The 21,435-nt window shown below is 39.7% G+C and overlaps 1 long non-coding RNA gene across 1 annotated transcript; it reads left to right on the top strand.

The window, feature by feature from the left end:
- Positions 1-884: 884 nt before the first annotated feature.
- Positions 885-20,795, top strand: LOC103098763 (uncharacterized). The gene is made up of 2 exons (XR_008917428.1): positions 885-14,914; positions 16,994-20,795. It is a non-coding gene; the product is annotated as an uncharacterized LOC103098763 (long non-coding RNA).
- Positions 20,796-21,435: the final 640 nt, after the last annotated feature.

Here is a 21,435-nt window from a genome sequence, read left to right as displayed (position 1 = left end):
GGCTCCAATCTCTCCCTTGGGCATCAATAACTCTTCATGGCTTCTGGTGTAAAAAGGGTCATTTTATTTTGAAGGGAAGCCAGGATTAAGATGAGGCACCATTTGATCTGTTCTCAAAGGATTTCAAATTCTAAAACATCAACCAAACATACATTTCCCTAGCTAGTTCTTGACTGGGAGTTATTTGGGAGGGAAAGAGAAGAAGCTAATAGGAATAGAAATGCACAAAGAGAATTTATTTAGAAATTTGATTTGTGATTTTTAAATTCTTCTCTACCAACTCACACTGCACCCAAACATGTTCTCATGAACCTAAAAGCAGCTAGGAGGCAGAGTAGATTGAGTGGTAAGCCTCAATCATGAAGATCTGAGTTCAAATCCAACCTTAGACACTGTCTTGTTATGCAACCCAAGGCAAGTCACCTAACTTCTTTCTGCCTGTTTCCTCAACTATAAAATTTGGATCATAATACCATCAACCCCACCAGGTTGAATCAACTGAAATATTATTTGTACATTGTCTGGCATAGAGTAGGTACTTAATAAATGCTTGTTTCCTTCCTTCCCCTTCATCTTGTTCTCCTTAAGGAGAAAGGTAAATATGATCTCCACCCTGAATTGAAGAGAAGTCAGGGAAACTCTGGATCCAGATATTAGCATTGATAGGCCTGGGCTGCTGGGATTAATTTGACCACTCACGAGCTAGATGACCTTGGTTTAAATTACCAGCCTGAAGTAACTCACAGGATCACAGAACTACAGAAAACATTCCCTAACCCCTAATTAATTCCAGTGCTTTCCTTTTTTAAAATAATTTCCTATCTATCTAGTATGTAGATTGATTTTACATATATTTGTGGCATGCTATTTCCTCCATTGGGGTGTATGGGGTGCTCAGGGAGGGGTAGTATCTCTGGTATGGAGGGCTTGTCGTGCCCTTCTTGGGCAGCTCTCCAGCCACTGACCCTCACCTGACACTCAGCTCTCACTTGTGGCTCCCAGTAGCTGCTAGCATGCGGCAGCGGCCACACCCCGGGCAACGGCTTCGACAGGCCGGCTAAACCTTGTGAGGGTAGCCATCGGGTCATTGACCCCTGGTGAACCAGGGCTTTGCTCACCCAGCATGTGAAGACTGCTTCGGCGGAACAGACGGAAGAAACCAACAAGAAGGTTCAACGGCTGAGATGGCAATGCAGCAAGGCACTGTGGAGTGCTTAGGGCGTGTTGGAGCACAAAAGACAACACGGCCATCCAATACAGCTGAGGAAGTCTCCAGGTGTAACGACTTTTCGTGCCACTGGACCCAGGCTTCTAACGCTGAGAGAGTGGGACTGTCTCTGTGCATCGACTTTTCCACTTAAATCTTCATGCACAAGTGTCTTTGTGCACAAAAATGCACAAAGACAATCGTCATCCTCGGTTCGAGAGACAACCAACATTTCCTCCATTAACTTATAAGGTCTTTGAGAACAGGGAGTGTCCTTTGCCTCTTTTCACATCTCCAGTGCCTGGAACATAGTAGGTGATTAATAAATGTGTATTAGAATGAATGCATTTCCTAGCCATAAGTATCAAACACATGGACCACAGTTTACATGCCACTGCAAAACTCCACGATTGCCTGAACCAGATTAAAATGTAATTGAGAGTCTTTATCCAAATAAATAAGAAGGCAACAAAACAAATAGTATTATATTTTATCTTTATAAAAATATTTTGTTTTTCCAATTACATGTAATAATTTTTAACATACATTTTTCAAAATTATAAGATCCAAATTGTCTTCTTTCCTTTCTTTCCTCCTCTCTCCCAGAGGTGGAGAGCAATTTGATTTGGGTTATACATATATCAACATGCCAAACATACTTCCATATTGGCCATTGTTGTAAGAGACTATTAATATAAAACCAAGCCCCCCAAATAAAAGCACAAACTAAAGTGAAAAGTAATATGCTCTGAGCTGGATTCTGCCTCCAACAGTTCTTTCTCTGTAAGTCCTTCAGAATTATTCTGGATCATTGTATTGCTGAGAATACCCAAGTCTTTCACAGTCAATCAGTATACAAAATTGTTATTATTGTGTACAATGTTCTTCTGGTTCTGCTCACCTTACTCTGCATCAGTTCATACAAGTCTTTCCAAGTTTTTCTGAAATCTTCCTGCTTATCATTTCTTATAGCACAATAATATTCCATCACCATCATATACTAAATTCAATCACATTTTAAAACAAATATGCAACTGCAGGGATATTTATGTATGGTTTAGTCACCCTCATTTATATTTAAATTTGATACCTAAAGCAGAAATGAGTACTTGTAATCACATATTAACCTAGAAAAGCATAAGTTAATATTATCTGTGTTATACTATATATTAATTTACTTTGTTAAGCATTTCCCTATTACATTTCAATCTGGTGTTTGGGGGCAGCAGAGCCCCAAGTTGGACACCTCTTTAAGATGATCTAAGTAAACAAACTGTAGCCTTAACCATCTAAGTGAAACTAAGTGATAATCTGCAGCTTCTCTAATACTTCAATTCCTTCTTTCCTTCCTCAATAACGTTAGCAAAACCATGTTCCTTCTATCAGCACAGATTGCAAACCACCCATGACTGGTCACCCTAAATGTCATTTTCTACATTTTTAATTAATTCTCCATAGAAGGTCCATCCCAAGTGCTATAGACATGCCTCTAAGTCCTCATCTATTTCATGGGTACCAGGACAGTGCTCAGACTATCTATTCCTCACTCTGTTTCCAGCCCACCTCCTCTTCTTATCATCTGTCTCCCCAATGATATACCTTTTTTCCCCTTGTGGGCATCATTTTAGAAATGTTGTAGCCTAAATCATAATAGCATTCATATAGCACTTGAAGATTTAGAGTGGGCTTTACAAATATCTCATTTTATCTTCACAACAAGCCTCTGAGGTAGTTGCTATTATTATCCCCATTTTACAGATGAGGAAACCAAGCCACTGGTGGTTAAGTAATTTGCCCAGGGTTCTATAGCTAGTAGTATCTGGGGCAGGTTCAACTCAAGTCTTCCTGACTCTAGGCCAGGTCCAGTGTTCTATCCATTGCATCACTTAGCTGCCTGTTATACCTATCCTTTGCACAAAATTTTGATTCTTCAGAGATTGTGTGATTCCAAAATTCACAACAATATGGCTAAGAGGACATTTGCGTATTTTTTAAAAGATGGGCCTTTTCCCTGAGCAGCTGCTAGGAGTTGTCAAAAAGCATTGAACAATTTCCCAAATTTGTGCCAGTCCCCTCTACTCTCTTCCTCCTATTCCTTCTAATTAATTCTGCATCTGCAGAGACTGTCTCCTATAAATGTACTAAGTCAAATGGACTAACCATCCAACTTCATAGCCTAGTCTGGACAAGTAGCATTTTTCATCCATTTAGTTGTTCTAATATAATATAATGATTTATATAACATAGCATATAATGTTTATTATTAATTAAATACCAATTATTTTATAATTAATATAATTATATCAATAATATGTATTATATAATGATACAATTAAATATTTATATAATGATTTGTTAGGTTGCACTCTTCAAGAATCATACATCTAATTGAGGAGACCCTTGGAAATCTAGGGTTTTATACAATCAACAATATCATCCATAAACAAGAACATTTGAAGTATTTCTCCATCAATAGGGAATAGGAGAGAGTTCCTTTTCTATTTGGATCTTGTATGAGATATTTTTCAGGTCCATGGCAAACCCCATAGGCTTCAACTTCCTACTCTAAGAAATGAGAGAGTTCAACAGGACAGTCTCTGTAGTCCTTTGATCCTATTATCTCTGAACTTCAGTAAATGTAGGTGTTATTTGCTGCCTATGCATAGCTAGGTAATGCAATAGATAGAGCACAGGCCAGCCTGAAGAGAGGAAAACTCATCTTCCTGAGTTCAAATCCAGCTTCTCAGACATTTACTAGCTGTGTGGTTATGGACAAATTACTTAACCTTGTTTGCCTCAGTTTGCTCATCTGTAAAATGAGCTGGAAAAGGAAATAGCACAGAATCTTTACCAAGATAACCACAAATGGAATCACAAAAAATTGGACACAACTGAACAACAGAAACCTGCTACCCATGTGATAAGACTCCTCTAGAGAATATTCTGGCGTTATATATAAGCAGATCTATTTTCTATCCTGAAAAAAAAAAGATGTGGACTTTTTTTCTTGCAAAAGGTTACGTCAAAAGATAATAAAAGGCATCTCATAGGAACCACTTACCTTCCTGTTTCTTGCACTTGACACCTTCCAGGCCTGAAATTTTTTCTCTCCCTGCCTCCATTTCCTGGATTTCCCAGTTCCTTTAAGACTCAAAGCAAATCCCACCTTCTGCAGGAAATATACCCTTGTCACTCCCCCTGCTAGTATCTTCCCTCTGAGATTGCTTTTTATTTACACTGTCTTATCTTCTACATAAATTTTTTTTTCCATGTTGCTTCCCCCATTTGAATATGAGCTTTTTAAGAGCAGGGACCATATTTTTGCCTTTATATGAATCCCCCAGAGAGTATCACAGGGCCTGGCATGTATTAGATGCTTAATAAACGTTACCAAAAATACACTGATGTGAAAGATGACTCCAACAATTCTTTCTTTAGAGGTGGATAGAATTGTCCCAGATCATTGCATTGCTGAGAGTAGCCAAGTTTTCACAGATAATCATCATACAATATTGCTGTTGCTGTATACAATGTTCTCTCAGTTCTGTTTATTCCTCTCTGCATCAGTTCCTGCAGATTTTCCAGCTTTTTCTGAAATCATCCTGCTTATCATTTCTTATAGCACAATAGTATTCTATCACCAACATGTACCACAATTTGTTCAGTTATTCCCCATATGATGGATATTCCCTCAATTTTAAATTCTTTGCTACTACAAAAAGTGCTATAAATATTCTTACACAGGGAAGGACTTTCCCCTTTTTTAGTATCTCTTTGGCATATAGACCCAGTAGTATACTAGGTCAAAGGATGTTCTTAGTTTTATAGCCCTCCCAGAATGGTTGGATCAGTTCACAACTCCACCAATTCCACCTACGATGCATTAGTGTCCCAATTTTGTCACATCCTCTCCAATATTTATCACTTACCTGCCATACTAATCTGATAGATGTGAGGTGGTACCTCACCATTGTTTTAATTTGCATCTCTCTAGTCAAGAGTGATTAAGAACATTTTAAAATATAATTATTGATGGCTTTGATTTCTTCATCTGAAAATTGCTTTTTCATATCCTTTGACCATTTGTCAATTGGAGAATGGCTTGTATTCTTATAAATTTCACTTAGTTCTTTAATATTTTGAGAAATTAGACTTTTATTAGAGACACTTATCACAAAAAAATTTTTTTCCCCAGTTTGTTGTTTCTCTTCTAATCTTGGTTAGATTAGTTTCGTTAGTACAAAAGATTTTTAATTTAATATCATCAAAATCATTCATTTTATATCTTATAATACTCACTATCTCTTGTTTGTCCATAAATTCTTCTCTTTTCCCAAGATCTGCCAGGTAAACTATTCTGTGTTCCCCTAATTTAGTTATGGCATCCCTCTTTATATCTAAATCATATATCCATTTTGACCTTATCTTGACAAAGGGTGTGAGATATTGGTCCATACCTAGCTTCTGCCATACTGCTTTCCAATTTTCCCAGAAGTTCTTTTTGAAGAGTGAGTTCTTATTCTAAAAGCTAGGATCATGAGTTTGTGTTCTTAACCATTATGTTCATGTTTGCTGGCTAAGATGGCTTCTGGGCTCTTTTGGACTCCACATTGTGGGCTCTGTTTTGTAGTAGTTAAATTTGTGTTAGGAAATGGTGAAAATGAAGGCGATAAACCTTTGTCCTTTTGGGTTTTTTTCCCATTTTTTCAGCTTCAGGGCTGGTTTGGATGGGCAAGGTCAAAGCTGTAGAATTATTCAGGGTCTTCTCTTTAGTCTTCTAATTTGCTATTAGTTTGATCTTTCCCATAGCAGCTCCCTGATCTGACTTCACTCAAACAGCCCATTCTACTATGATTCTCACATTCCACTTCATGAAAATGCAGGTCTCTTTGCTTTTCATGATGTTATGCGGCATTTGGCATATCTGTACCTTCCAGATCCCCTATGGAAGAAAATATCCATGATATCAAGGTGGGAAGCTTCCACATATTTGGGGCCTTTTTCATTCCTCAAACCCAAGTCAGATTTTCCAACATGCATTTAACCAGATTCCCTCATATTCATATTTCCATTGAAGTATTAGTGTAAGTGTTGACATTGGACTCCTCTGAAAAGGAGCTGGTCCAAGCCTTGCCAGATGGTCATTACACATATAAAATTTTAAAGTTTTTGTACAAAAAAATGCCAGTGAAGGGAAACAGTTAACTGGGGAAAATCTTTACAGAAAATTTCTTTCAGGAAGGAATCATACTTCTATATATAGAACTGATTCAAATGTATTAAAACAAGAGTCATTTTCTATTAGATAAATGGTCAAAGGATAAGAACAGTAGGGTTTTTGTTTTATTTATTTAGTTAGTTTTTAAAGCCCTTACCTTCTGTCTTAGAATCAACACTAAGTGTTGGTTACAAGGCATAAGAATGGTAAGGGCTAGGCAATGGGGGTCAAGTGACTTGCCCAGAGTCACACAGCTAGGAAGTGTCTGAGGTCAGATTTGAACCCGAGACCTCCTATCTCTAGGTCTAGCTCTCAATCTACTGAACCATCCAGCTGTCCTCTTTTTATTTATTTTTAGACATTGTTTTCTTTTTAAATTTTGAGTTCCAGATTCTTTCCCTCTGAAGCTCTGCTTGGTTTCAACTTCTTTTACAAAGATACCCCTATACCAGGTCCCATCTGGTGTCATCCACTCACACCCTCTAACTGCTTTCCAGTTTCATTTTGTGTGTTGACTTTCCCCATTAAATTGTATGGGACTCCATAACTGAGCTATCTTTTTTCTTGTTTTTATCTCCGGTGCTTAGCATAGTGCCTAGCACAGAGTAGGCACTTAATGTGTTCATTGAATTGAATTGAACTGATAAGAGTGAAGTGAGTCAAACCCAGACAATAATTCATCATTACATTACGATAACTATAAATACAGCATTATAAATACAAACAACTCAAGACCTCTGATCAGTGCAATAGAAAGCTGACGAACTCAAAATGCTGAATAAGACACACATTTTCCGCCAGTGTGGAAACTTCTTCCAATAGTTTTCTTTTTTTCCTAATGGGAGGAGGCAGAGAGAGTAGAAGGAACAAGGGATAAAATTATAAAAATAAATAGAGGAGCAGCTAGGTGCCTCAGTGAATAGAAAGCCAGGGTTGGAGTTGGGTGGAACTGGGTTCAAATGTGGCCTCAGACATTGATGCTCAGTATCAATTCTAAGATAGAAGGTAAGGGTTTGAAAAGTAAACAGAAAAGAGCATCATTGATGCATTTTTTAAAGCTCACAGACAAAAACCAAAGCACAAAAAGAATGAAAGATAATACCGTTTTGAAAATTAAATGTTGCTATTGGTTCTGGGAAGGGGGGAAGGAAGAGGGAAGGAAAAGAAAACGAATCATGGAAACCATGGGAAAATATTTTAAAATAAAAAAGAAATTTAAAAAAGAAAGTTAAATGTTGATAGGCAAAAATTCTTTGTTTCAAGTTTCTCTGATAAAGGTTTGATACCCAATATATATAAACAATGAACAGATACTGTATATCTCAGATGTTTTAGTGCCATTTAAAGCAATTAAAACAATATTTAAATTATGAAGCTTATTTGGGAGGAGGAGAATGAAGGAATTTTTTCTTACTCCTGTCCTCATTAGCCATAGTTTCCAGGAGCCCTAAAGGAGATATACTCGAGGGGGGGCGGGACTGCGTGGTTCAGTGGATTGAGAGCCAGGCCTAGAGATGGGAGGTCCTAGGTTCAAATCTGACCTCAGACACTTCCCAGCTGTGTGACCCTAGGCAAGTCACTTAACCCCCTATTGCCTAGCCCATACTGCTCTTCTGCCTTGGAGTCAATACACAGTATTGACTCCAAGTTGACTCCAAGACGGAAGGTATGGGTTTAAATAAATAAATAAAGGAGATACACTCCACAGCAGTTGGAGTGTTTAGAATAAAAGAGTTCAGGTACAATTGAGGCAAACCTGGGTACAGAGGGACAGACATGCTAGATCAGAAGCAATCTACCTGTGTCAGCAGAGAAGGACTCAAGAGAGATCCAGTCCTGGAAACCTAGACATGGGCTACAGAAAGGGCTTTGAGCCTCCAGTTCTTTATCTGTTTGCTACATTGTACTCTTAAGTCTTAGGCCATTCTTCCCATACATGCTGTGTGTATTAATGAAGAATGAGATTGAGGGAAATGTTTTCTAGCTGGCATTCTTTCAGTTCCATTTTCCTAAGTGCCTTTGCTATGAGCTAGTTGTGCCTATTGTGAGTGGACAACACACTAGTAGGGGTTGAGGGACCCGAGCTGTGAGTTCAAGCACAAGTTAAGGGATTCCTGCATTTACTTTAGATAAGTTGAAGTGCCCAACTCTAGGAAAGGGGCAGCTTTTTCTTTCCAGGTTTGAGATGATTTCCACAATGGATTTTCTTCTTCAATAGGCTTAAATGCCTCAAAATCCTTATTACCTGCCTTGACTGTTAGTGGTAGAGCTCTGAGAAGGCTCTGAGAATTTCTGAAGGAAACATCTGAGCTGGCCAAGTTTTGAATCTTGAAAAACCTCAATTCAAAGGAAAACCTCACTTCTACTATCCACGGAATAGATTTAGAGTAAAAAGTCAAAGGGGCAGCTGGGTGGCTCAGTGCATTGAGAGCCAGACCTAGAGATGAAGTCCTGGGTTCAGATGTGATCTAAGGCACTTCTTGGCTGTGTGACTCCGAGCAAATCACTCAACCCCCATTGCCTAGCCCTGACTGCTCTTCTGCATTGGAACTAATACTTAGTATTGATTCTAAGACAGAAGGTAAGGGTTAAAAAAATAAAAGGCAGTGCCTGAGTTGGGGATAGAGCCCCAGCCATTTCCACCAAAGCAGGTTGTTGTTTTCATCCTCTTTCTCTCTGAAAGATACCACCATCTGCTCTTTGCCGTGACTAACACCTGCCCAGGGCTCTGTAAACACCCAGAGACAGCTTTGGACACATTCGGTGGCAGGCCAGGAAGTACACAAGCATAAGTCCAGCTGTCTAGGCAAAGCAGATGCTTTAGAGGGTTCCCTTTCAGGGACTTGCAAGCCTTGTTACTGTAGAAACAGCTTCAGGTGTCATGGCTTAGGAACAAGCAGCCATGTGGACCAGTGTGTTGGTTTTATTTACTTAACTCTTGTTTCTTATTACAAGAGAAGCCTGGGGTGAGGAGGAATGTATGGAAAGTCATACAGATCTTACGATCCTCATTTTACAGATGAGAAAACTGAGGCCTTTGCTCAGGCCACCAGCCTGCTAAACATCTGAGGCAGGACCTGGGACATGGATTTTCCTGATTCAGCTAAGCCCAGCACTTTCCAGGCTCCCCACCTTTCCAGAGTTGTGGGAAACTGAAATGAGGCAATGGCTAGGAAAGCCTTTTGTAAGGTTCTCCTCCCTAGAGGAGCTCATGGTCAGTGGGTAGGCAGGTAAAGTCCATGAAAGCACAATAGACTCTGTGTGTATGTGTGTGTGTGTACAGCGATCCCTCACCTATCACGGGAGTTATGTTCCAGAGACTCCCGTGATAGGTGAAAATTCCCGAAGTGGCAGCATTATATTTATTTTATTATTTATATCTATTTTAAAGCTTTATAAATCATTCCCACTCTCCTATAAACCTTTTCCACATTCTTATTAACCTTTCCCACACTCTTATAAACACCAAGCCAATCAGGACTCAGGATATAGAACACAGCACTGTGGTTGGTCACCTTAATTCCATCAGCCAATAGTGTGCTGTGTACAATCTCAAGTTGGCAAACTTGAGCAAGTGGTAGTGGCGTACTGCATTTCCATTGTGTACAGTATGGTATTCATCCACAAAATCCCGCAATATAGCAGAAACTGTGATATAGAATTGGATTTTTTTTTAAACCCATCAATACAGTGTGTGTAAAGCCATGATAAGTGAACTGCAATATAGTGAGGGATGACTGTATGTGTATGTGTGTGTGTGTGTATATATATACATATATGTGTATATATATGGTATGCTGATGGTACCCATGAGTATCAGCATGAATTACCACAAGCAGAGTGGGAACTGTCTACACCATTTATCAAATCAAGCACAGTTTGCTTGGCAGAACTGCTAGAGGGCTTGCCCTTAAGCTTTCCCAAAGAGCTTGGTTCAAATCTTGCCACTGAAGTTATGGAACATTGGACTGCTCATGTAGCGGCTCCATACTCCAAGGTGGATCTTCCAGACTCCTCTACTTATGTGATAGACTGATGACAAAGAGCATTTATTAAACATTTGGGTGCCTGGTTTTGTATTGAGAGCTGGGGACACAAAGGTCCCTGCCTTTAAGAAGCTCACATTTTACATGGTGATTCAACATATATATCAGGAGGCACAGACAAGGGGCATTCAGGATACAAAGAAGGTAAGCTTAGAGGGGAAGGCTAGGTGGTAGCAGCTGTGGGGAAGGAGGCAGGTGGAGGACTAGGGAAGAGAGAGTGCAAGTATGAGAAGTATATTTTTATCCATGTTTAAAGACTCTATGGGGGACAGCTAGGTAGCTCAGTGGATAGAAATTCAGATCTAGAGATGGGAGGTGGGTTCAAATCTGACCTCAGACACTTCCTAGCTAGGTGACTCTGGGCAAGTCACTTAACCCCAATTGCCTAGTCCTTATTCTTCTGCCTTGGAACCAAAATTTAGTTTCTATTCTAAAGCAGAAGGTAAGGGTTTTAAGAATTTTTTTTTAATGAGGTGATGGCTGAAGCTATGTGAATTAATAGATTCCCAAGGAAGAGAACACAGATGAAGAAGAAAACCCTAGGCAATGGTCTGCTTAAAGGAATGGGGGAAAGTATGAGAAAGAGCCAAGGAAACAGAGAATGAGGCTAGAGGAACAAGAGAACCAAGAGAGGGAGTTGTCTTAAACCAGGGAAGAAAAGAGAATTCAGAAGCAATCTGAAAAAGAATCTGGAGTAGTCAAGGCACAAGATCAAGGATGATAAGGTTTCAAAAAAGAATTTAAAGCCATTGATACTAAAAATTGTAAAAATGAAGAATGTGAACAAGGGAAATAATATAGGGGAAGAGGGGAAAGGGCATTTGCCCCTAAAAATAGGGAAAGATTAGTGTACAGAGAAATGCCATGTGAGATCACTGGGACTAGAAGAAACATCAGCCAACATGAACAGTTCCATATATAATGAAGATCAGAAAAAGAGACTTGTATATGAAACTGTGTGGTATCTCTGTGATATCCATTTTAAAAATATATATACATTAAATTTAGCATAGTATTATCAATATTGCCCTAACTTGTCTGACTCCTAAATTTCTTACTCCTCTCTTTTGTGTATTTTTTTAAAACCCTTACCTTCCATCTTAGAATCAATGCTGCATACTGGTTCCAAGGCAGAAGAGTGGTAGGCAATGGGGCTTAAGTGACTTGCCCAGGGTCACACAGCTAGGAAGTGTCTGAGGCCATCTTTTGTGTATTTTTAAACATTTCATTGACTCCCTTTTTTATCTCTATTACTCTTCATCCCCTAATTATCGTCCACAAAAATAAGCCTTCTCTTGTACAAATAAATAGATATAATCAAATAAAACACATTCACATTGGCCATGTCTAAAAATGTGAACTTCTAGTTCATCTCTTCTCCTCTTGCCAAGTGATGGGAAATGGCAGCCACCATCTATCCCCTGGAGTCACATTTGGTCACTTCATTGATCAAAGATTTCATCTTTCAAAGCTGTTTTCCTTTATTATATTGCAGTGATTGTATAAGTTGTTCTGTTTTAATACACTTTAAAAGTAAAACCAGTCATTTAGTTTTCATGAAGACTAACTGCTCCCTCCTCTTCCAACCAGAACATTGTCTCCTGGTATTTGATTCTCTTTGGCACATTGTGACTCATTCCTCAGCTGCTGGTTTCCTCAGCCTGTCACACCAAACGGGAGCTGGCATTTAGCCCAGACTGGCAGAATATGAGGAAACACAGGCATGGACTTCCCCATTTACCATAATTCTGAAATGTCTCTGTAAATACAGCTGTCTTAACCAGATGAAAACAGTTGTCAGGCTTTAGCTTAATAACTGATTGGGTTAATCCTCAGTTTTCCAGGGTAGATTTTCCTGTTTAAAAATTATTCAGGTCCATTACTTTCCCTGGGGAGATCAGCTTGGACAAGTCACTTTACTCCAAGCCTTGGTTTTCTCCTCTGTAAACTGAAAGAGTTAGATGAGATCAATTTAGACTAATAACTTTTTGTGTTATGGATCCCTTTGGGAAAGCCAATGGAGTCCTTTTCAGGATTAAGTTTTTAAATGTCTAAATAAAATACAAAGGATTTCAAAGTAGACCAATTATATAAAAATACAGTTGTCAAAATATGTGTGAACATATATAGACACACATGCACAAACACATATACATGCATGTACATGTAAAATGATATATAAATATATTCTAAACTTGAAGGTCTATGAAATTGTATACACATATAATTATACTTGTATATTAATATATTACATATACATATACATATATATGTGTATATACATGTTGCTATTCAATCATTTAATCATGTCCAGTTCTTCTTTAAAAAACAAAACAAAACAAAACCATCCTTACCTTCTGTTGTTGACAAAAGACAGTCAACATTAAGTATCAGTTCCAAAGTAGAAGAGCAATAAGGGCTAGGCAATGGGGGTTAAGTGACTTGCCCAGGATCACACAGCTGGTATCATGTCTGGTGTCAGTTTTGAACCCAGGACCTCCTGTCTCTAGGCCTGGCTCTCTATCCACTGAGCCTTTTAGCTCTCCTGTGTCTAATTATTCTTGACCCCTTGGACCGTAGCTCACCAGTACTATTCATGAGATTTTCTTGGCAAAGATTCTGGAGTGGTTTTCCATTTTCTTCTCAAGTGGACTAAGGCAAAGAGAGGTTAAGTGACTTATCCAGGGTCATATAGCTAGTAAGTGTCTGAGGTCACATTTGAACTCAGATCTTCTTGGGTATCCTCTGTACCATCTAGCATGTATGTATGTTTACTTTTGTGTTTTAAAAAAAATATATATATATATTTCACTTTCTGTGATTTCCAGTTACCTTTGGTTAACAGCAAAAGCACTGGAGGTCTGCCCTGGGGTAGTCTTTTCTGCTTTCACTTAAGGTTTTTTTTTTAAAAATATGTATGTGTGTGTGTGTGTGTGTGTGTGTGAGAGAGAGAGAGAGAGAGAGAGAGAGAGAGAGAGAGAGAGAGAGAGAGGGAGAGAGAGAGAGAGAGATGAGGAGTGAGGAGAGAGAACACATATATATGGGGTTAACCTGCATGTTTATTTCTACTTTTCAACCATCCATAGCAGGTCTTGGAATATAAGCTTCTTGCAGTAACCATTTATAATACGGTGTCAAAACTACACAAAAACCTTAGTGAAGTTTTAAGCTATTAGAGCTTTAAACTGTACCCAGACTTTTGGGACACCCCACCTAAGGAGGAAGAGCATACAAAATGAAGTGTGGGTGAATCCAACATTTTCAGACTAAGTCTATGATTTTAGCAGCCCCCGGGAGTGGGAAAGCAGACTGACATTTCAACTCTAATACCTAGTCCTGGAGAGCTGGATGAGTTACCTGGGCACTAAGAGGTAAGTGAGTTGCTCACTCTTCTGGAGAATAATTTGGAACTATGCCCAGAGGGCCATAAAACTGCATATCCTTTGACCCAGCAATACCACTACTAGATCTGTATCCCAGAGGGATCAAAGGCAGGGAAAAGGACTGACTCGGACAAAAATATTTATAGCATCTCTTTTTGGAGTGGCAAAGAACTGGAAACTGAAGAGGCATGTCCATAAATTGGGGAATGGCTGAAGAAGTTGTATTTGATTGCAATGGAATATTATTGTGCCATAAAAAATGGCAAACAAGAGGATCACAAAACAACATGGAAAGACTTATGTGAAGCGAGCAGAACCAGGAGAGTTTTGTACACAATAACAGTGTGATGATCAACTGTGAATGACTTAACTTTTATCAGCAATGCAAGAATCCAGGACAACTCTAAGAAACTCATGACAAAAAAGACTACCCACCACCATAGAAGGAACTGACTAGAGTCTGAATGCAGATTGAAACATGCCATTCTTCACTTTATTTCCACCACGAATTTTTCTCTATCGTAAGTGATATGTGTCTTTTTTCATAACATGATGAACATGGAAATATGTATTATATGATAATGCACATACAACCTACATGTGTGACCCTGGGCAAGTCACTAACTCCCATTGTCCAGCCCTTACTACTCTTCTACCTTGGAACCAATACCAGTATTGATTCTATATATAATATAATGTAGGAATATAGTTAGGGATGGTCTGGTTTTCTAGGGTTAGTTGAAAAAAGGGAATTTTGAGATAAACCCTGGGAGAGGATTCTGGGTAGGAAAAGGAATTGTGGGAGTCTAAAACTGAAAATAACTGAACTTCACTTCCTTCTTGGATTTCATCTGAGCTGGAAGTGGGTTTTGTCTCTCTGCCTACATTTCCATCAAGCTGAAGGAGGGGTTTTGCTCTAAAAGATTCTCCCTGGGTAGCCAGGATTTTGTGGAGAAATCTTTGACATCGAGGTATAGGATTTATTTGGAGAAAATCAATTTTCCCTGAGTCCAAAGATCATCTGCCAGTGGTCCAGCTGCCAGAATTCCTCTTGGCTAAGGTAATCCAAAGCTTTCCATCTATAACTTTGGTTACTTAATATAGCATCCAAACCCAGGGGTTTCCCCTTTCTTTATTAATTACTGGTGGGAAGATTAGGTTAAGTCAGATAGCTTTAGGAGAGGGTTTTAGGCAGGGCAGGGAGCTGCAGGCAGGGCCCAGAGAAGAAACCAAAGGCTCCCCTTGGGCAGGGGACTTAGGAGTTGGCTGGAGGTAGTTTGAAGAGTGTTAGGGTCATACCTACCAGTTTCCCTTATTCCTTTTATTAAAATAAACTTTGTTTCCATAAGCCAAGGGTTCGGTGCTTAATTGGCCCTGAGGAGTTCCTAGGTGGGTTGTAACATCTAACATCCCTCTAGGACAGTTCCTCATTAAAATATAATATTACCTGCCATTTGGGGACAGGGGAGGTGTATGAGGAAGGGAGAGAACAGGATCATAAAATGTTAAAAAATGATTACTGAAAATTGTACCAACATGTAATCTAGAAAAAAAGTTAACAACTTAAGAAAAAGTGCTTGCCCATAGTCCCACAGCTGGCATTTCTTCATCAGAAGTCTGCTTGATTCCAAGACCAGACCTCTAAGCTCCATTGTGCTGTCTTCCTATTTTCAGAAAAGGTTAATGGAGTGCATGGACTGTCCATTAGATAGATATCTCTTTTTTTTAATTTAATGATCTGAAATAAAATGATATTTATCTACCCTTTAAAATTTTCCAATAACTTTTTGCTCATTATCACATTTAAGCTACAATTACTGCTCTTCTATAAATGAAGAAATTGAGCCTCAGGGATGTTAAATGATTTGCCCTGCTAGAACGCTATTCTGTCTCCTTACAATCAATCAACAGCCATTTAGTAAGTGCCTACTGTGTACCAGGCATTATATTAAACCCTGGAGATTCAGAGAAAGGCAAAAGCAGTCCCTGCCCTCTAGGAACTCACATTCCAATGGAGGAAACAACGTGGACATAAATCAGCACACACAAAATAAATATGGACTACATAAGAAGGCAGCCTTAGAGGGGAAAACACAAGTATCTAGAAGTGGGAGGTTAAGGCCTGGGATGGGAGCTAAGAAGCCAAAATATAAAATGGTTATGTTAAACTTATTTTAAAAAGAAAGAAGAAATTAATAGACTAGGTGAAATTGGGTGGGGGGGGGGTATCTTTGAACTCCATTTTGGTATTTAAGTGATTGCTCATAATGCACTAGGAATTACCAGAATTGTTGGGAAGCACTTCATAGTGATTTTTAGATATGACAATTACAAGATAACCATTGAGAGGCAGCTAGATGACTCAGTGGATAGAGCCTGGAGTTGGGAGGACCTGGGTTCAAATCTAGCTTCAGATACTTCCTAGCGATGTGATCTTGGGACAAGTCACTGAACCCCAATTGCCTAGTCCGTGTCACTCTTCTGCCTTAGAAGTGATACTAAGACAGAAGGTAAGAGTATAAAAAAACAAAAGAGATGACCCTTGATCATGGGGTGCCATACACATTGAACATCTATGTTTCCTTGGCTTCCATTTGTCAAACAATCTGTGCCTTCAACTCCCTGATATTTCTTCAACTAACACAGATCACAGCTGCCCCACAGCTTTGTGGACAGTTAGATGAGCTATTGTGGCTCTCAGAATTTACCACTTCGTGGCTGATTTAGGAGTGAGAAAAAAATCTGCGTTTACCCAGAACTATCTTTAGATAAACTTCCATTCCCAAGCCTCTACTAAAAATCTTACCATTTTGATAGAATTAGCTGTGGTCCCTAAAGGAGATTCATCTTTTTAACAGCAGCATTTTTCCAGGGAGGCTATATGATTGTGAATCATAAAGTTGAGAAATATCTAAATGGCAATGGATAGGGACATGGTGGGTGGGAGATGGCTACCACATACCTCAGACCAAAAACTGCACAACTTATAAGTGGTATAAAGCACTGGTATTAAACTCAAATACAAAGGGATCTTCGACACTGGTATTTTAATGTAGAAAGCCACAAATTAAATTTATCTATAGTTTTTTTATTTTTTTTTTTGTTAAACATTTCCCAATTACATTTTAATCTGGTTCAGGCCCTACTGGGAAGTTTTGCGCTTGTGGCAGCAAGTTTGATACCTCTGGGCAATAAAGGATGTCACAGAGAAGTCAAAGAAGGTAAGCAGGTCATGTGGTGAAAGCAAGAGGTAATTAAAGAATGGTCTGTGGACTTCATTTGTTGTTGTTCAGTTGTATCTGACTCTTTGTGACCCCATTCAGGTTTTTTTGGCAGAGATACTGGATTGATTTGTCATTGCTTTCTCCAGCTCATTTTACAGATGAGGAAACCGAGATAAATTGGGTAAAGTGCTTTGCTCAGGGTCACACAGCGAGTATAGGTCTGACTAGATTTGAACTCAGGAAGATGACTCTTCCAGACTCCAGGCCTGGTACTCTATCCACTGTACTACTTTAGCTGCCCTGTGTCCTCCATTAGTATCTACTCAGTGTTAAGAGAATTAATGAAAAACCCTTGGTACACTGGATAGACCTGCTATAGACAACATGGCAGGCATGAAGCCGAATAACACAAGATCAAGAAGGCATGGATGGAATGTGATATGCTTCATTGGAGCAAGTGTCTACATTAACCAGGTCACACATCATTGCAGGAAAGAGACAATCCCTGAAATTGGACAAGCCCATTGACCTCTCTCCATAGGATATGTACTCTGACCTGCCCTTCTTTGCTAGAAGGACAAAGGAGAGACTGAAAAGATTCCAAAGCAACATATTTAAAAGAGCACATGGCAGAGCTTTTCTTTTCTTTTTTTTTTAATTAAACCCTTACCTTCCGCCTTTGAGTCAATACTGTGTATTGGCTCCAAGGCAGAAGAGTGGGAAGGGCTAGGCAATGGGGGTCAAGGACTTGCCCAGGGTCACACAACTGGGAAGTGTCTGAGGCCAGATTTGAACCTAGGACCTCCCGTCTCTAGGGCTAGCTCTTCTTTAGCTTTTATAACCTCCTGAGAAATGAAGTTCTTTCTATCAAGTCATCTTCAACCCAATCCCTCACTCCTAGGTGCCAAGGGACCAGTCAGTAATTGGTGTGTTGGCCATGGCCTTTATTGGATAGAAGGAAGACACAACATGTATGCAGAGAAATAAAATGCAAGACAGAGTTTGGTAGAAACAAAGAAGAGATGCAAGGAGCTCTAGAAAAATTTGGAGGAGAGAATACTTTCAACCAAAAGAACAGAGAAGATCTCATGCAAAAAAAACTTCATCTGCATGGCAGGGAACTTAGCTCTAAAGGAAAAGCAGGATTTCAAAAACAGGTAGATATAAAGAGGGCATATAGATGAGGTATTAAGGAATAGGTGGCTTATATAAATGCTCCAAAGCAGGAGGCATCAAGATATGTATGTTAGAAATCCAATCTAGTTGGAACATGGAGAATATGAATAAGGATTATATAAAGTAAGGCCAGAAAAGTAGGCTGGAGCCAGACTGTGGAAGACTTTTAAAAATAGATTTTTATTGAACTAATTTCTTTTGACAGCCACCCCCCCTTCCTCTTACTCCTCCCCAAAAGTCATCACTTATAAAGAATTTTTCTCTTTTTTAAAAATATTTTTCAGCATCCTTGCAGGATCCAAACTGGCACCCACCACCACAGTTCCCTCTCTTGGGCACACCCAACTGCAGCCACAGGAAGACACTTCGGGGAGAGCAATCCCCTCTCAACATGCTCACCATAGTCTTCACCTTCTTGAATAGTAGTGCCTCCCAGACAACATCTGAATGTTGGCTCTGTTTGAACCCCCAGCCCTTTATTATATTGGCATTGGGCCATTGGGACTGTGATTTCCTCTCCCTCCCAACCTTCTGTGTGTCACCTCAATCTCAGACCATGAGGCCAAAACCCAGTATAACTGGGGACAAGAGTCAATTCACAATCTGGGGAATCTACAGGGCAATGGCACTTATTTTCTGGACCTGGAGTCAGACTTTAGCCACTCATTCCTGGTACCTTCTTGTTCAGTGCTTCCTACTCTGATCCCTCAGGTATTTGGTATAGAAGGTACCCCCTGTTTCACCTGCACTACTGGTATTGCCCCTGTTTGTCCCCCAAAACCTTGAAATCATGGGATGTTGTGGGAATCCCAGTGGTTTGCATCCTGGTCCATATTATTTCCTAGGTTTACTATTATTTTGGGGGAGGGAACATTTTGAATGGATGCAGACTGGGGGACCCCTCTCTAGCTTTGCCAAGTTTCTTAGGGTGCCCATTCTCATTCCTATTCCAGTGGGCTGCTGTGAGGTGGGTCAGCCTCCCACAGGGGATGGGGTCTTGGAGGTGGGACAGTGTTGGGGAAATGATGGATGGGACACAGCTTTTGCATTTAATCCTCAGCACAGGTTTCACAGGATAAACTGCTCCACCTTGGGTGAGGCCTGGCTTTATTTTATACCCTCATGATCATACATCTACTTGGCACACAGCTTTATTCTCAACATACATGTTTCTATAGAACCTAACAACAGACAGGAAGCCTAGGGAGATAGTCAGTGAAACATTGTTGCTAAGTGCAGGATCAAAGGGTAGAATCAACATGACCCAGATATAGGTTAGGAAATTCAGAGCACAGATTTGCCAGAAGTTTTTATGCCTAGGAAAGAGGGTCCTATCTAAGTAGGTATATAAGGATCCTTAGGTTTAATTTTGTAAGTGGGCTCTCCTAGTAATATCTTAGGGGGACAGAGTAGGACATCTATATTAATTCTGCAAGCATGTTGCTCTCATCTATTTTTTCTGGGGCTAAGTAAGAATAATAATCATAGCAATTCTAATAATAAGGGGATGTTAATAATGAAAGTCACTTAGGAGGGTTTCAGTGGGTATTTCCATCCTTCCTGGGGGCTGCTTTGCAGTCCCCAGTTCCCACATGGACCATGTCAATGTGGTCTTTTATGGCTCCCGGCAGTGCGCCTAGGTATTGGAGGGTCCACTGCCTTGAGTACAGCTGCCCTAGTGCAGGGTAATCAGAATTTCCAGACTCTTAACAGATTGATTTTGATCTTAGTGAATTGGAAAATTCTCCTAGAAAACTCAGTCATCTCTGGCAGAGATGGTTCTTCAAAATAGGTAAGGGCTGGACCTTCTCTTCCTCAAGCAGGGTGGCCTTTGTGTAGCCCTGGGGGAAATCTTGCTGCTTCTATGCTAACCATTCTGGGGTTATACAGGAGTCTCTCACTTCACTCAGAGGCAGGATTCAAGACAGGGAACAGGCAAGTGCTCAATCTACCAACTGGTATTCGATTCTTTTCTCCTTGTCTCCCTGGTTAACTACCCTTCTGACAGCCTTAGCTGGTCCTGTCCTACTGTTACTGGGTTTTCTGATAGTACCCTGTTGATTTACTGCCTGACTTCCTGCATTTGTACGCAACTACAGGCAGTAAAATTGCTTGTTAGAAGAGTCAAGGGTTTGACTCATAAGAGGAGGGATTGAAGTAGACAAAACCTGTATTCCCAGGGAGCCAGTAAGCCTGTGGGATCCCCAGGGAACAGTAAAAGGCCCAGACATACTACAGCCCAATTTAACTCTTTATGACAGGACAAGAGACCTCCACCAAAAACAATGGCATGCATCTTATCCTGCCTAATTGCTAAAAGCATAAACAGTCTGCTTCTGTGAATTATTGCCCACTTGCTTTTGCCAACCCTTATAATGAAGTATACATGTATGATTTTTGTTTAAATCTACCAATCCCCTCCTTTGGCACACCTGTCCCTCTGCACTTCTATAAAATTTGTACCTACCCTTTTTTCAGGGTGACTCCCATTAAGAGGGAGCTCCTTGCAAGCTGGTAATAAACAGGTTACTATAATTTGAACTTCTGAGTGTCTGTTCGTTATTGTATGAAGTGTGTCCCACTTCAAACTCAGGGCCAACTGACAGCTAACTTCAGATATTTAAAGGGCTGTTTGTTAGATGAAAGAGGGATAAACAAAACATTTCTGAGGGACACATGAGGAAGAACACTATCCACATCCAGAGGAAGAACTGTGAGAGTAGAAACACAGAAGAAAAACAACTGCTTGATCACATGGGTCGATGGGGATATGTTTGGGGATGTAGACTCTAAACGATCACCCTGGTGTAAATATCAATAATATGAAAATAGGTCTTGATCAATGACACATGTAAAATCCAGTGGGATTGCGTGTTGGCTATGGGATGGGGGTGGAAGGAGGGGAGGAAAAGAACATGAATCATGTAACCATAGAAAATTTTTCTTAATTAAAAATTAAATTTAAAAAAAAAGAGGGATCAAGCTTGTTTTGCTGGCTTGGCTCTTAGAGAAAACAATGAGGCTCAATGAGTAGAAGTTGCCTAGAGGCAAATTTTTTCCTTTTGTTGTTGTTTTGACCAGTAATTCCATTGCTCTAGGTCATCCATAATAGGAACACACATTCAGTAACTTCTAAAGTTGAAGATGGATATCTACTACCTGAGGTCCCTAAGAAATGAAG

This window comes from Monodelphis domestica, chromosome 3 (genome assembly GCF_027887165.1).
Source record: "Monodelphis domestica isolate mMonDom1 chromosome 3, mMonDom1.pri, whole genome shotgun sequence".
NCBI lineage: Eukaryota > Metazoa > Chordata > Mammalia > Didelphimorphia > Didelphidae > Monodelphis > Monodelphis domestica.
This window is presented reverse-complemented; position numbering and strand designations above follow the sequence as displayed.